This window comes from Larimichthys crocea, chromosome XIX (genome assembly GCF_000972845.2).
Source record: "Larimichthys crocea isolate SSNF chromosome XIX, L_crocea_2.0, whole genome shotgun sequence".
In the NCBI taxonomy this organism is placed as follows: domain Eukaryota; kingdom Metazoa; phylum Chordata; class Actinopteri; family Sciaenidae; genus Larimichthys; species Larimichthys crocea.
In genome coordinates, this window is record NC_040029.1 from 12,115,332 (window position 1) to 12,130,049 (window position 14,718).

The following is a 14,718-nucleotide window of genomic DNA, read 5'->3' on the forward strand; positions in this document are numbered from 1 at the left end:
TTCCACAGAGGAACACTTGTTTCTGCTCTTTTCTTCGTGTTTGCACAGAGCAATCTGCAGCTAATTTGTCCGTCGAAGACTATTTCAGAGAGCGTCCGGGGACCTTCCAGCATTCCACTGCTGCATTAACTCACAAACCATTCAATTGTTTCATTATCCTGAACAGAAGAGAGCAAACCAATCAGTGACTGCCACAGCGTCTTTATCTCATATCCACCGATAGATCCGCCCGGAGTAACCCACAGTCAGCCCTTCTGATTTAAAGAATTGCAGACCCGTCTTTCATTTCTTTCTAAAACACTTAAGGGCGCTATCTTCACTTGCTCCCCCTCTCTACATATCTTAACCAGAACAACCATCTTGACCCCTACAAGTCTAGTATCAAAGCAAGCCACTGAGACTTGCTATCAAAGAGTTACTCCATACTGCTAGAGCAGCCTTCCTTTCCTCCGTCATCATGCTTGAGCAGCATTTGTCTTTGAACTGATAGATCTTCCTCTTCACCCTCCAAGAACTGGGAGTATCAGGCTCTTGACTCTCTCTCAAAGACCTCAGTTATAATGTAACTTAGCTGTGTCTGAATCATGTAACTTCATTTCTGGAGTTCCTTCAGGGTTCTGTTCTGGGTCCCCTGAGTTATTCACTCATATGACTTTTCCTACTCAACATCTCAATCTCTGGTCTGAAACACAGATGGCAGCATAACATCTCTGCATGTCTACGACCTCTCTATTTACTATTGAGAACTCAGACTGTAAATAACCTCCAGAATGCCACAGTCTGACTGGTCTTCACCCACACTACATCGCTCACTGATTACCACTGGCTGATCTGATTCAAGACATTGGTTAATTCTCACCTCAGCTCCAGCTAGGCTCACCTCTCATATGGGAGGTGGCAGCGATGACATGGACAGAGATGTGTGAAATTCAGCTACTGTGACGGTAAAAAAATGAACAAATGACAAATGTAGTACACACAGTGAGGTGTGACTATCTTATATCAATGGCCTTGTGTAGATTAGTGGGATTCAGGCTGTCGGTCACAGCTGGTGGTTTAGTGAGTGTTTATGTGTGTGTGTGTGTGTGTGTGTGTGTGTGTGTGTGTCAGAGTGAGACGGATACACTGCTATTGAAGTGAGTCTTATCTGTATAGAAGCAGTATACTGGATTATTGATCATTTTTTGCTATTGTGGCTGCTCCACTATTGAAACAGCCTTTCTTAAAGTCTTAGAGATACAGTTTTATATTTCTTTTTTAAAAATAAAACATACACTGTATTACAGTTCATATATTACACACACAAAAAACTCACATTCATTACTTGTATTTGTTTATGTTCCATGCCTCTTAACAAGCGCCAGCCTCCTTCCACTTGAGGCTGGCTACAGAACATTAGTCTCCATAAAGCCCTGTGTTAAAATGTTCAACTTCACAGCACAAATAAACTCATTCCTCATTCCTAGGGTGAATATTTATAGAACTCCAACCATCCATCCATTTTCTGTAACTGCTTATCCTCATCAGGGTCACGGTGGGGCTGGAGCCTATCCCAGCTGATATTGGGGCGAGAGGTGGGGTACACCCGGGACAAGTCACCAGTTCATCGCAGGTTACAAAGAGAGAAACAACCATTCACACTCACATTCACACCTACGGCCAATTCATACGCCTCCGCATCTGTAATGGATTACATAACTCAAGCAAATGAAGACACTTTCAAAGGTGGCTCGCTCCTGAGATCTAAAAAAAAACAAACAAGAAATAAAAAGACTTTGATTTTTAAAAGGGATAAGTGGGTGTTCTCAGGTGTGAGGTACTTATGCATAATCAGTGTTTGACCTACAGTACACAGTGTTCAGACAGCCCTTTTCCTTTGCGCTGCGTAGCCTCAACTTGCATATTCCTACATCTAATCCCAACTGTGCCATGTTCTAACTGATTTTCATATTGTGCATAAATTAAACCCAAGGCTGCCTACAACATGTAAAATAATTACATTTAAAAAAAAAAAACTAAAGGGGCGGCAGTAGCTCAGTCCATAGGGACTTGGCTTGGGATTCTGGGGTGAAGTCTGTGGGAGATCATAGCATTTCTGTTACAAACTTCTTAGCCGATTATAAAGGTGCATGTAGCCGCCCAAGCTGTGTAGTAATGTTGGCCGTCTATTATGACTAAATATATTCAAGAAGATGAACGTGACTGACTGTGGTGATCTCATAACTTTTCCTTTCATGACCTCCTCATGATGATTTCTCATCACTTTGGTGATCCATTGACTTCTCATCAGTTCAAAATGCAGGAAAACCTCAGCAAATCATTCAATGTCATTCCCACCAACCAGCTGTACTTTGTGCACTAATTAAATGGTAAACATGGTAAACACTGTACCTGCCAAACATGTTGATGTTATTAGCATTTAACTCAAAGCACCACTGTGTCCCAGAACACCCTCCAGAGCTGTTAGTGTGGCTGTAGACTCATACATCACTTTCAGATCCGTAGTTTGGTGCATTTTGTCTGCAGAAAGGGAGAAAAATGACACATAGCTGCCTTTTTACTTCTGCTCAGTCCTGTTTAAATGGACTTTATACAAACAAACCAAGAGTGACAAGACTATCTCACTGACTGGATAGTTTCGGTGACTCCTCCATCATCATTACTTGTATGGACCACATGGGGAAATCAAATTCAGTGACTATGACACTAGGTCATGCAGCACGTAAATGCTTCTTACAACTTGAATCCACCAATATGGCTCTGTGATCCATTCTCCAGGCGGCTTCATACCCAACCCAGGGCCAGACTCTGTTAACTTGCTCAGATTTGGTTTCCTTGGTTTAAGGAAACTGCTTCTTACGTTGGCCGGGAACCCTCAATGCTGCAAATAAAAGAAACACTGCAAACAAAATAAACAGCGCTGCAAATAAAAGAAACGCTGCAAACAAAAAGAAACAGTGCTGGAAATAAAAGAAACTCTGCAAACAAAAACAAACAGCGCTGCAAATAAAAGAAACGCTGATCCCCGGTTAATTACTTCCGTTGTGGAGTTTTTGCAGCGCTGTTTCTTTTTGTTTGCAGCGTTTCTTTTATTTGCAGCATTGAGGGTTCCCGGCCACCGTAGCTTCTAGGTCTATGAGTAAGTAGGCCATAAAGTTAAAATGTTTCGTTTTGATCCAGTGAAACATCACTAGTGTGGAATCTGACTGACAGCTCTCAAGCCAAACAAACCGACCATTTGTTGGTTTGGTTAAACTGAAGCAAAGGGTTCGTCACTCAGGTAAACATGGTTATATAAGATCATTTTGGAAATAATCAAGTGGTGCTACAGCAGTCAGAGTTCAAATATCTAAAAGAAAATAGTCATGAACTTTCAGCTTCGTAGCCCAGTACAAGAGGTCTATAGTTTTTTTTGTGCGTATGATATTTCCTCTCCTCCATGACCGTCTGTGCCCATGTCAAGCAAAACTGTATCCCCAATGATTTCAAGAATTTCAGGCTCCTGCCATCTTTCTTTTCCACAGGCTGAGTGTGAGTCATAATGGATTTATTGGTGATATTTGCTGCCTCAAAACCAGGCAGTCGCTGAGTACATGACCCATACAATCACTGTTTTTCAGTCAGCTTCCTGAAGTCAAAGAGAGAGCGGTGTGTGAAAGTATATTAAGGAAGGGAGCAGGCATGGGGGAAAGGGGTTGGAGGGGGTTAATCAGCCACAGTCAACTAGGCTCAGGACAGACCATCAGTGGCATTCAGCTGCCCTGCACATCTCATCTGAGTGTTAGCAGCAGCAGCAGCAGCCCTGGCCCACTTCTCCCCGCTGAGAGACCATTTATGGGCCTCGCGACGGGAAGAGGACATGCATAAAACAAGGCTGCGCCCCTGGGGTTAGTGTGTGGACGGGAAGCATGGGTGCAGAAAATTCACTGACACAGAAAGCCTCTTATGAAAACAGGGAGGGCGAGCAGAGAAGGAGACGCACTGCTGGACACATGGAGAGGATGATGGATACCCAGCGGTTCTCAAAGTGGGGTCCAAGGACATGCAGAGGGGTCGGTGAAGAGGTTCCAAAGGATCCTTAGTGAAATAACAAATGTTTTTATTTACTTGCCATTTATTCTCTTTTTAACAACATCAAATAACAAAGGGTAGTCATGATGTTATGAGAGGCTGAGAGCCTTTTTCACACTAACCATGTCCATGTGATATCCGTTATTTAGCTTCACTCACCTTCAGGGCTTTTCTCTTTTTAATGAACTCCATCCCAGCACCACCTTGTTTTCCTCTCTCTCTCTGGTGCTGTTAGTTTTTCTCCACATGCAATCCACCCTGATGGAGTGTTGTGTCGATGCAGAAGTGTGTGCGACCGCGTGTAATGACAGGCAGCGATCATACCGTGAGGTTTTAAAGCAGGCATCGGTGGCTGAACTGTCATTGCCTCGTGTTGTTTTTCCACTTTGATTCATTTTGCACTCTAGGCCCCCCCTAACGGCCAATCCAGTCCTGGATACATCACACAGATACCTCATTAATAAAGCCACTAAGTCCATCACTCCATCATTAAGATCATTTAAGTAGATCTTAACAAACAAGAGACAGAAAAAGAAGACAGATGTATGTAGAGAGATGGAAACAAATACTTCGGTTCAAATTATGATAGAAAAGAAGTCCAGACGATGTGTTGTCTAACCATGTCAGAAGGCAAATGTGTTTACAGCTGCTCCGAACAGCCAGGTGGCCAGTGAGGAATGAGGGCGTATTGGCTGGAAGCAGATGAGGCTCCGGTCCAGAGCGGGAGCAAACCCAACACGAGCGTGGACAGACAGGCGGCTGCTGGACATGGCAACAGACTGACAGACAGGCAGATTGGCAGGGTGATAAAAAAGATACAGAATAAAAGTTACTGTGATGAGGATTCGAGTAACAAAGTGCGATTAAGGTGACTGAACGATCTGGATGAATGAGCCGGGTTTAAGCACTGAGGAGGTTGGCACTGATTGAGATGATCAGTTCCAGGTGTGTTGGATGATTGGCAGCAGTACATGCACACACACACCTACACACTCACACACACACACAGAAACAAAGTGGGAACAAACATGAGACTGGAGGAGGAGGAAAGAACAAGAAAAACAAAGGAAAAAGGGAGGAGAAGTCTCCTAACAGACAAATGTTTACTGCTAATATGATGATTACACACTTAGCGTTAAGACTTAGTGTTGCACAAAAAGTGGAAGAAGTAGTTGTGTAACAACTGAAAACAGAGAGCTTGAGTGAAAAGTTATATGTTAGTTTTTATGTTAGTTTGTGTGAGACAAAGTCACTTTGTGACATTACCCACCATAAGGGCCAGGGCTGTCACGCAGTGAGGTCAAGTTGGGTTTTTGTCCTGTCTTGTCATTTCCTGTTTTATTTTGAAAGATAACTCTTCTCTCGTTTTTTTTTTTTTTGTTACCCTTTTCCTCTTTGCTTTTACATTTTTCCCTCCGGAGTGGTTTTTGGTCTTGTAAAGTTTATTCTAGAATAGTTTCTAGTCTTTTTGTGTCGCTCAGTGTGGATTATTCCTAAATAAAGTCCCATCCTATTGGTGAAATCTCTGCATCTGAGTCTTCCTTGAGTCCAGGCCTGACAAGGGTCATCTAAAGTCAGAGGAATTGTGCTAAAAGTTCCACAGATTAACAAGTTTAAAGCATTTATAGATGAAAAGTCAATAACATGGTTAAGCAGCATACCTAAAAAAAAAACTCCAGACATCATAGCCTAAACCAGGAGGCCAAACCTAACCAGGGTATCTGGGGATCTTCGCGCAAAAAAGGTAATTTTAGAGACTGATTTTCTGCATTGTTGTGAATTCATTCAAAGTCAACTCGTTGCCAAAATGTAAAGTCGGAAGGACAGCCAAGCAACGGGCACCGAAAAATGAGAATCTCAGGAGAATCTGGGGGGTTTTGGCAAGAAGCTCCTTCTAAACAGTAAATGAAGAAAACCACATTGTTCAGAGACGGTGAATCCTGCTGGACAATTTAGTCGGGAAAACAAAACAGATTTTATTCAACTGCTTGGAGGCAGAGCGGGTCTTCCACCAATCAGAAGATCGGCAGTTCGATCCCTTCCAGTCTGTATGTTGAAGTGTCCTTGGGCAAGATACTGAACCCCAAATTGCTCCTAAAGGCTGTGCCATCAGTGTGTGAATGTGGTATGTAGTGTAAAGAGCTTTGAGTGGTCAGAAGACTAGAAAGGCGCTATATAAGTACGGTCCATTTACCATTTATTTACCGTTTTAAAATGCCAGCCGAGAAATAAAAGAGAGGGGAAAGAGCTCTTATCTGTTTTGCCTAAATTTGTCATATTTTTCATATTATATTTCATATTCACATTGTGTCAAAGGTCCTTTCACACATATTTACTGATAAGACTACAAAAGCAATTCATCTTCTGACTCGGCAGCTAAATTAAGCGCCTGTCTGCTGGACTTTAACTGGATGAAATGATTTGTTCCAAAAGTTTCAATGTCATCAGGAATGCTGCTGTAAGGTCAGTGGAGATCCAGGGCTGAGTCACGAAAACTGTGTCCATCAGTAAATGTTGCACTATAATCATAATATACTATTTTTACTAGTATTTCAAACACACACTAGTCACTTGTTAGTACACCTACACAGTTTATTACAATACAACTGATGTGCCAAATATTCTTCATTAAGGAAGATGTTGTCATAGAGACAGTGCAGTGACACAACCTCAAATTTGGTTCACCGTTTTTCCATTGTGCTGCTGTTGCACTGCACTGCTCCATCTAAATTGCATGTCAGTGTCTTCTTTTTGTACCACGACATAATTAGATCTAAATTTGTCCATTACTGTGCGAGAAAATCAATCAGATTTTATTTATATAGTGGTAAACACAAGTTACCTGATGACACTTAAACTTATAGAGCGGATGTAAACTGTACTTTTCTAGAACATCATATAAAGAGACTCAACAATTCCCACCATGACAAACCTCCTTCAAGAGGCAGAGCAAACTTCTGGACTTCTAAAATATGACTATATGTTTAAAAGGTGTACATAATTTGGCGAGTATGTATATGTAAACGTACACATTATGCAATACAGATTAATGTATTTCTACAAAGTGTGCTGCACAGATGAACTTGAATTAGAATGTGTTTGCACAGATCTTCATGTTATCATCTTCCTTTTTCCAATCCTTCACTCTGTATTTGTTCTACAGACGTATTTTTCCTCGGGTCTCCACGACCTTCATCTCTCTGCTGACATCATAACCCTTAGCAGGATCATGTAACAGCCATATGGACTATAGATGAATGGTGTCGGTATCTTAGTGGGGGGGAAATAACTGTTTGTAACAGGAGTTGGTGACAAATGGCACAGCCTGCCTTATGGTTATATGACATATAGCTGTAGATTTGTCATTAGCCACCCAGGGAATCATGAGGGCCGAGTGGACTGGCTGTCGGATCCATTGGACATTTTCTTGGAATGGCTTGATGAGTTTTGGGGAGCGATCAATACGCCCACTGCCTGCCATCCATCTGTAATGCCTCCCTCGCTTCATCCCTCACGTCCAGAGGTCTACATGTTTCCGACTAACCATGCCGCATCTCCAGACAAGGGCTCTCCATTCTAATAGATTCTAATAGAACTTCCCCTCCAATAAACCAACAGAGGAGGAGGGGTACATAGCGAGAGTTTTCTTCATTAGGCAGCTGGGGAATCTTAATCAAAAAGCTATTTGCCCTCCGCAATTGATTTGTGTCTCTGCGTTCAGATATTAGAGTGAAAATTCCCTCTGAACTGGGTATCCTCCTTTGCGTTACAGGTGATTAGAGGAAACGGGGAGTCTTAATCCATAGTCACAGAAATAGCATGCCACTCAGAGAAGTTTCATCTCATATACACCAAAAAATTACCTTAGAAATATCTACTGATGGGGGCGGCGTTTAGTGCAGTTGGTAGAGCAGACGCCCCCTGTACGAAGGCTCAGTCCTTACCACGGCAGCCCAGGGTTGGAATCCGAATCTTTAAAAATATATATATATCTACAAATGAAGCAATATTGTGGAATAAACCTGAACCTCGGATATAAAGTCAGATTTCACTCTGCTCTACTGCAACTTGTCTGTTCCAAGGTTCCCACTTCCAAGATTCTGTTCTGTTCTACCAGTTTTCTGCTAACACGTTATCATGTCATTGTTTGTTGGCTATATTATATAAGTACGTGGCATTAGAAACAGTTACAATCAGTCAGAACTTCTATGCAAAGATGCCCTTTACATTAGGAAAAAGCAATAATGTTGTCTAGGTGAGGCAATGAGAAATTCAACCAGCCATGTTTGGCTTCACTTTATATGCATGTTATGCATCGTTGGTAAAATGCCAGTGGTGGAATGCCAAATTCAAGTATTGTAATGTGCCACTTCGTACTTCTACTCCTATGAAAACGTTGAGGCCTCCCTAAAAGTGTCTTGACTTGTTCCTCTAACATGGTATTTTCACTCTAAGGTATTTTGCTTTCATTCAACAGTTTGAGGCCCAAAGGGTTTTTGAACAACTTTCACCAATAAAGTCAACACTATGAAGAATTGACAGAAAATGAGTGATATTTATTAAACTGAAGTGACTCACTTCTGGAGCCAGCCCCAAGTGGACGACAAGAGGAATTGCAGTTTTTGGCACTTCCACATTGACTTCACAGCAATAGAGGTTGCCACTTGGTTGGGAATCATTGAATTTGTAGTCAAGTTAAATGTAGTACAGTAAAATGTTAAGTTTTATTAATAATAATATTTTTGGTATTGGTAGTTGGAGTCAGTCATTCCGAGAAACATTAAGCCCAAGCACTATGTAAATGTTATCACTTGAAGAAGTCCAATATTCCCTAGAATTACTAAAATAATGATAAAATATTTAAATAATTTTGCTCCACTAGCAGCAGAACTACAAGATGTAGTTTCATTCATATAATAGAACATATAACATACTAATAACTGACAGCTAGCAATGTGATTACTGTGTCCATTTAAGCATGCGTACAATCTAACAGGCAGTTTTCTATTTAGTTTTAACACATTCACTATCAGCACGTTAAATATAACATTGCAAAAAATCTAAACATATTCAATAATGCACAGACAGATTGAATCTAAAAACAATTTTCAAACAGACATTTTTATTAATGGCAAATATCTTTTCGATAGAAAGCAGTGAGCTCATGCAGTGCGACTGTCTGCTGCTCTTGAAATGTAAATCAAGTCAATGGCTATGTTTGATTGATCTATCATTTAAGACAGTAGAGAGGGAGGTTAAATTAGGTATTGAACCAGCCTCAGGCTAATATCATCCATCGTTTAACTGCACTCTGACAAGCCAGACACAAGATGATATAAATGACTATATCATTTGTTTGGAGCGGATCCCTCAACAGCAACGGGCTGTTGATATACAGTTAAGCTGTATTACACCAAAATGAGCTGGACTTGAATCTCTAATCACTGTATGGTTATGTAACGACATGATGTTAATATGAAACAGCTGAATGAATGGAGCTCCGCACACTCTGTGAACTTAGAGGAAAGAATTAAGGCTTCATGCTTCATTTAGCTTTGTTAAAGATCACTCAGCTGTGATTATTAAGATGACAAGTTCATGCATGTACCAGAATTTGAGTCTAAATAATAATAATATATTCAATTATGAATAAATGAACGAATGAATGAATAATCTCATGAGCTCATTTGATTTAAAATGCCCTCCAACAAAATTCTTAGTAAGCTGGTGACTGCTTCGCATGGGGTATCACTGTTTCCCACGAAAGTTTGTCAGGCAGACGGGGTGCACGGGATGGCACACTGACACCGTCAGCTCCAGGTAATTTATCCTAAATGTTATTTATTCTATATAATTAAAGTCCGTGTTTAAGAATAAATCTGAGTTTGTCAAACAAACGAAGAAAGTGTTATTAACCACCCAGCCAAATTTGGGCGTGTCCTCTGAATATGCTGAAGCCACGCCCACTCACGGGAGGAGTCAAGCAGCCAATTGAAATGTGTCAGATGAGTTCAGAAAATGACATGATTAACTTTGAAACACTCTGAGCTGAGATGAATTCATCTCTATCTGTCTGCTAGGGGTGGCCTCAGCGTGTCATCGAGCCACCCTTTAAGGGCCGCCCACAAAATCCTGGACTGAAAACTGGAGAAAAACTGTTTGAACCTCGAACTTCACATCTCAGTAATATATTGTTCAAAGTCTTTTCACATGTTCTCAGTAACTATTTTACAACATACTTATTAATTTTTGAAAGAAATCTCAGGATTGCCTTCACATGGACTTTAAGACTTAAAACAAAGTTATCAAGGAGATGGTTGCATAAAAATAAGGTGTGTGACCTATGACCTTGAAATTTCACTGTGACATTGTGGTTCTGTTTTTAAGCAATGTCATGGTCACGTTAGCTAACCTGTTTCCAAGATGATAACAGCAGCGGATATTTACCGTTATTTTATTTATTTATTTGGCATTTTAAATAAAGATTCCCATGGCCTGTTGGAGGTTCTCACCTCCACTGTCATAGAGGAAACACTGGATATACGTGTTGGATCCACGTGGTATGTAATGTTGATTATACCCTGACAGCAGTGCACACTGAGGAGTAATCACTGAGCCTCCCACATGGAAAAGTAGTTTTATTCACAGCGGGGCAAGTGCAGAATCAATACAGAACTCCATGATCAATATGTGGTCATATGAATTGTACACCAGTGCTTTTCAAAAAGATGCCCAGTGATCTGACATAGAGTATGTGGTTTGACTGCTCCCATAATTCCAGATATGTCACAATAATAACTTTTTTGTTTTATTGATCAATACTAACATTTTAATCACTGCCGTTTATGACTTCAGAAGGGTTTGTCAGACACGCTGAACAAACTATAGAAAGTGAAAACACGCGGGATTGCACAATTACAGTAAGTCAAAGGTCAAAGTTGAACCAAGTAAAGGAAGAAGTAGTTCTGCAGGATCTAATAATGTGCAACAGACAGGTTCATAATTGTGATGGCTTCATTTATCTGAATAATAATAATAATAATAATCTGTTTACATAATTAGTTTTAAATGTGGACAGAAGTCGCAAACCTGTCTACATCTCAGCAACACCGACACTGAGTAAGATGTGACTATAATTTAGAGCAATAATCACCTAGAACGTTTTTGCTGACAGCTTGTTAACAACAGATTCAGACAGATGATATGTTTATCGCTGTTCTGTCTGGAGGCAGACAGACTGCCTCGAAAACACCTCTTACCAACTTTATCCATTGAGGTTTGAAAATAAATTCCCATTCTTACCTCAGACACTAAAGTGAAGAACGTTTAAGAGCAAGCAGCCAAACAGTTTAACGACCGAGAGACTGGTTTAGTTCTGCGGACTGATATGCACTGTGTGCTGCTCTCACTGCAAGTCATCATTTTGAAGTGAAACTTTGACTGCTCAGTGCCTTGTAGAAAACAAATTTGACAAAAAGCTCAAGGGCCAGATCTCAAAACTATGTGGCCACCTTAAAGGTTCCATCAAAAAATGTAAAGATGGCAGTATACAAACAGAAATGACTGACTTTAACAGGTCAGATTATGTTGAAATGAAATGAAATGTCAGTCAAATACAGTTTCAATACCATGGGATTATTTCACAAAATGAGATCTGCAGCGAGGATATAACAACAAACCATTAGGAAACCAAAAAAAAAAACATTTTCATTCTTTAACTTTCTTTTATGACATGACGAGAACAACGAGTCACAGATAGTGTCCGACTACAGAGCACGCCGCTCGCAGTTGTTTCTCTTGTTTTTGAACGTTGTTATCCGGAGATCACAAAAAATTTCTGGAGATGACAAGATCATTTATCAGAAGGAAATAACTCTAGTTTGTTACTGGAGCGCAGTCGCCTGTGAAGTTGCAGATGGGTGAGTCTTCTTCGATGAAGACGACTGATATGAACGTTAACTCCGCCTGTGTAAGGACTTGATTGAAATACAGTGTGATGCATTGATCTATGACAGGATCTGATATTTTCAGCTTAACTCAATCGCTGCAGTTGTCAAGACACCATCTATTAATGATGCCAGGGTACTCCTGATCTCTGATAAACATTAGAAATAATAACAGGACACAGCCTTTTGGTTTCTTGTGATAATAAGTTGATTATCTTGTTATCTCAAGATATCAATGCTTGTTTTCTCAAGATAACAAATTAATTAACTGGGGATCTTGAGATAACTGCATGAAAAAAAAACAACAGACACAGCTGTTCTCAGCTTCCATCACCAACACCTTCACATCTGTTACAACTTTGAATCGAAGCATAGCACCAGGGCAACATTAGGTGTGAAACACTAATGGTCACCATGTAACTTGGTTGAACACAAATTCATTTAGACAAATGCATCATGTAAATAGTTGACCCAGGACCCCGTTACAACACTGGTCCCACCTTGGATCCCTTATCTTTGACATGATAGGCGCAAATTCCCAAACAAATTAGCAAATGAGAAAGAACACAACAACAGGACACATTAAAAATGAATTAATAAAAGAATCATAAAAATAACATCAGATAATAATTACAGCTTTGAAATCTCCAGGGTCAATGTAAGACTTAACAGTACCTGAAACCAGTTCTGCCACATTAGTGTGTACATGTACATGAGGGATATTTAGTCTTAATGTGTTGTGTATCATAGTAGATGAGTTTTATAGATGTAAAACATCTGACTTATGACTGTAAAGAAGTCCATCCAATTGTGTGACACAGAAAGCAATGATACAAAATGTGTCATGTGAGGTAAAGCGTAACGCTCTGTGATACAAAGTGTTGATGGGGCAGCATGACCACAGTCAAGGCCAGACCTAAAGGTTGACTGCACAATGGTTTTACGGTTGAAAGAGGACAGACATCCTTTAATTTGAGGAGAAGCAAGAGAAACACATGTTGTGTTTTAAAACACCTGTTTCCTCTTTACCTGTAATTACATGAAAGTAGCAGTTACGTAACGCTACACCATTGCAGTGACCGTCGTAACGCTACACCTGCGCGGTAACCATGGTAACGCTACACCTTTACAGTGACCGTCGTAACGCTACAATAGGAAATGTTCTAGGAAACTATTAGGAAATGGTGGACTTGTGTAAATGGTAGAGTCTAACCCTACAACATATGGACTGTAGAGCTTCATGCTGTTCAGTGTCCCAGCCTAGTCATCGACCTCATATTGTGTTTGACCTAAGAGCATATCTAGCCCTTGCTGTGAGCTCATCAGCAACCACGAACACAGTTCAAGAGACCAACACTTCCTGCTGAGGGTCGCAATGCGAGTGGATTTCTCAGATCCAGCATCCACAAATTTCCAACTCAGATGAAGTCTTAGCGAAACTGTCTGACATCATGCCACAGGCAGCCGGTGGTAGTTGTGGTGTGGCAGCTGGTCTTGGTAATCTGCTCCTCCTTGTTACCATCATCAACCCCCCGCCCCCACAATCTGCCTACTCCCCCCCCAGTGACTGACAGGATTCAGCTTGCGGGGCCAATTAGCAGCGCACGATTACCCCAGGACAAATGTGACCCTGAAATTGATTTAACACTTTGCCAGTCGTGAAGATGACAATGAGAGGAAATTGACCTGAATTGTGGCACTTGATGATGAGAGGGATTCCTGTTGGGAGCCACGGGACCTCTATCCACATCACAGAGGAGATAATGACGGTCCATATTAGAGGCGCACAATGCTGTGAACAAATGAGCCGTGCTCTCTGTTGACATATGTTCATCAAGCTAAGAGAAATTCTCTTACACGTTGGCTGATGGTCAGATATTACAGGTCACTGATGTGCCCTTTTTTCGTCACTGCAAGAGATTATAACAATGTTGCGCTGAATGATGTTATAGTAAAATCTCAGCGTCATGTTCCAGCCTTTCCAAAGAACATTTAAAGAAATATAAGTGGAGAGTTTCTTGCTCCTAACTTTGTATTGTTTTGGGGACATTTTTTTAAAAGTGACTTGGAGCAAAGGTCTCCAGCCAGACGGGACCATGATGTTGCTGTTCATGGTTCTAACCTTAACCCCTAAGGACACCCGGGCACCCATGATGCTCTTAAATCTTTCCCCAAAGCAGCACTTAGGAACAAGTACAGGTGCCATTAAGAGTCTGTGGTGCTGACTAGAATGCTGAATTCACTTTCAAGCATTGGCTCCTCAACCCTCAGGCTGCAGCTAGTACTGAGCAACATTTGCTACTGCAGTACCAGGAAACAATACCATTAAAAATAAGTCATACAATAAACTAATTATTACTTATATTGGTAATATAATAATAATAACAACAACTATGGTCTGTGTTCCACTAGTGGAAGAATCTCAAAATACTTTTTAATGAAATAAATTCATTTAAAAACATTTTATACTCAATCATAAGAAGAGGTAAAACGAATAGTTCGAAAACTCTGGTTCTTGAACCGGTTCTCTTTAGGATTCAACAACAAATAATCTTATTGGTAATAAACCTGCCTCTTGTGTCTGTAGCCGAGCAGGGTCAGCCTACGTTACTGTATTTTAATGTTGGTTGTAATGGAGGTGCTAGTGATGGGAATTTCAGTCGTTTTCAGTGAGCCGGCTCTTTCGACTCCCTAATGGCTC

At 40.7% G+C, this 14,718-nt stretch overlaps 1 long non-coding RNA gene across 1 annotated transcript; it reads right to left on the reverse strand.

Annotated features, from left to right (window-relative positions):
* Positions 1-1,338: 1,338 nt before the first annotated feature.
* LOC113748342 (uncharacterized) lies at positions 1,339-4,936 on the reverse strand. The gene is made up of 3 exons (XR_003464288.1): positions 4,691-4,936; positions 2,392-2,520; positions 1,339-1,743 (listed from the first exon to the last, which is right to left on the reverse strand). It is a non-coding gene; the product is annotated as an uncharacterized LOC113748342 (long non-coding RNA).
* Between the last annotated feature and the right edge of the window lie 9,782 nt (positions 4,937-14,718).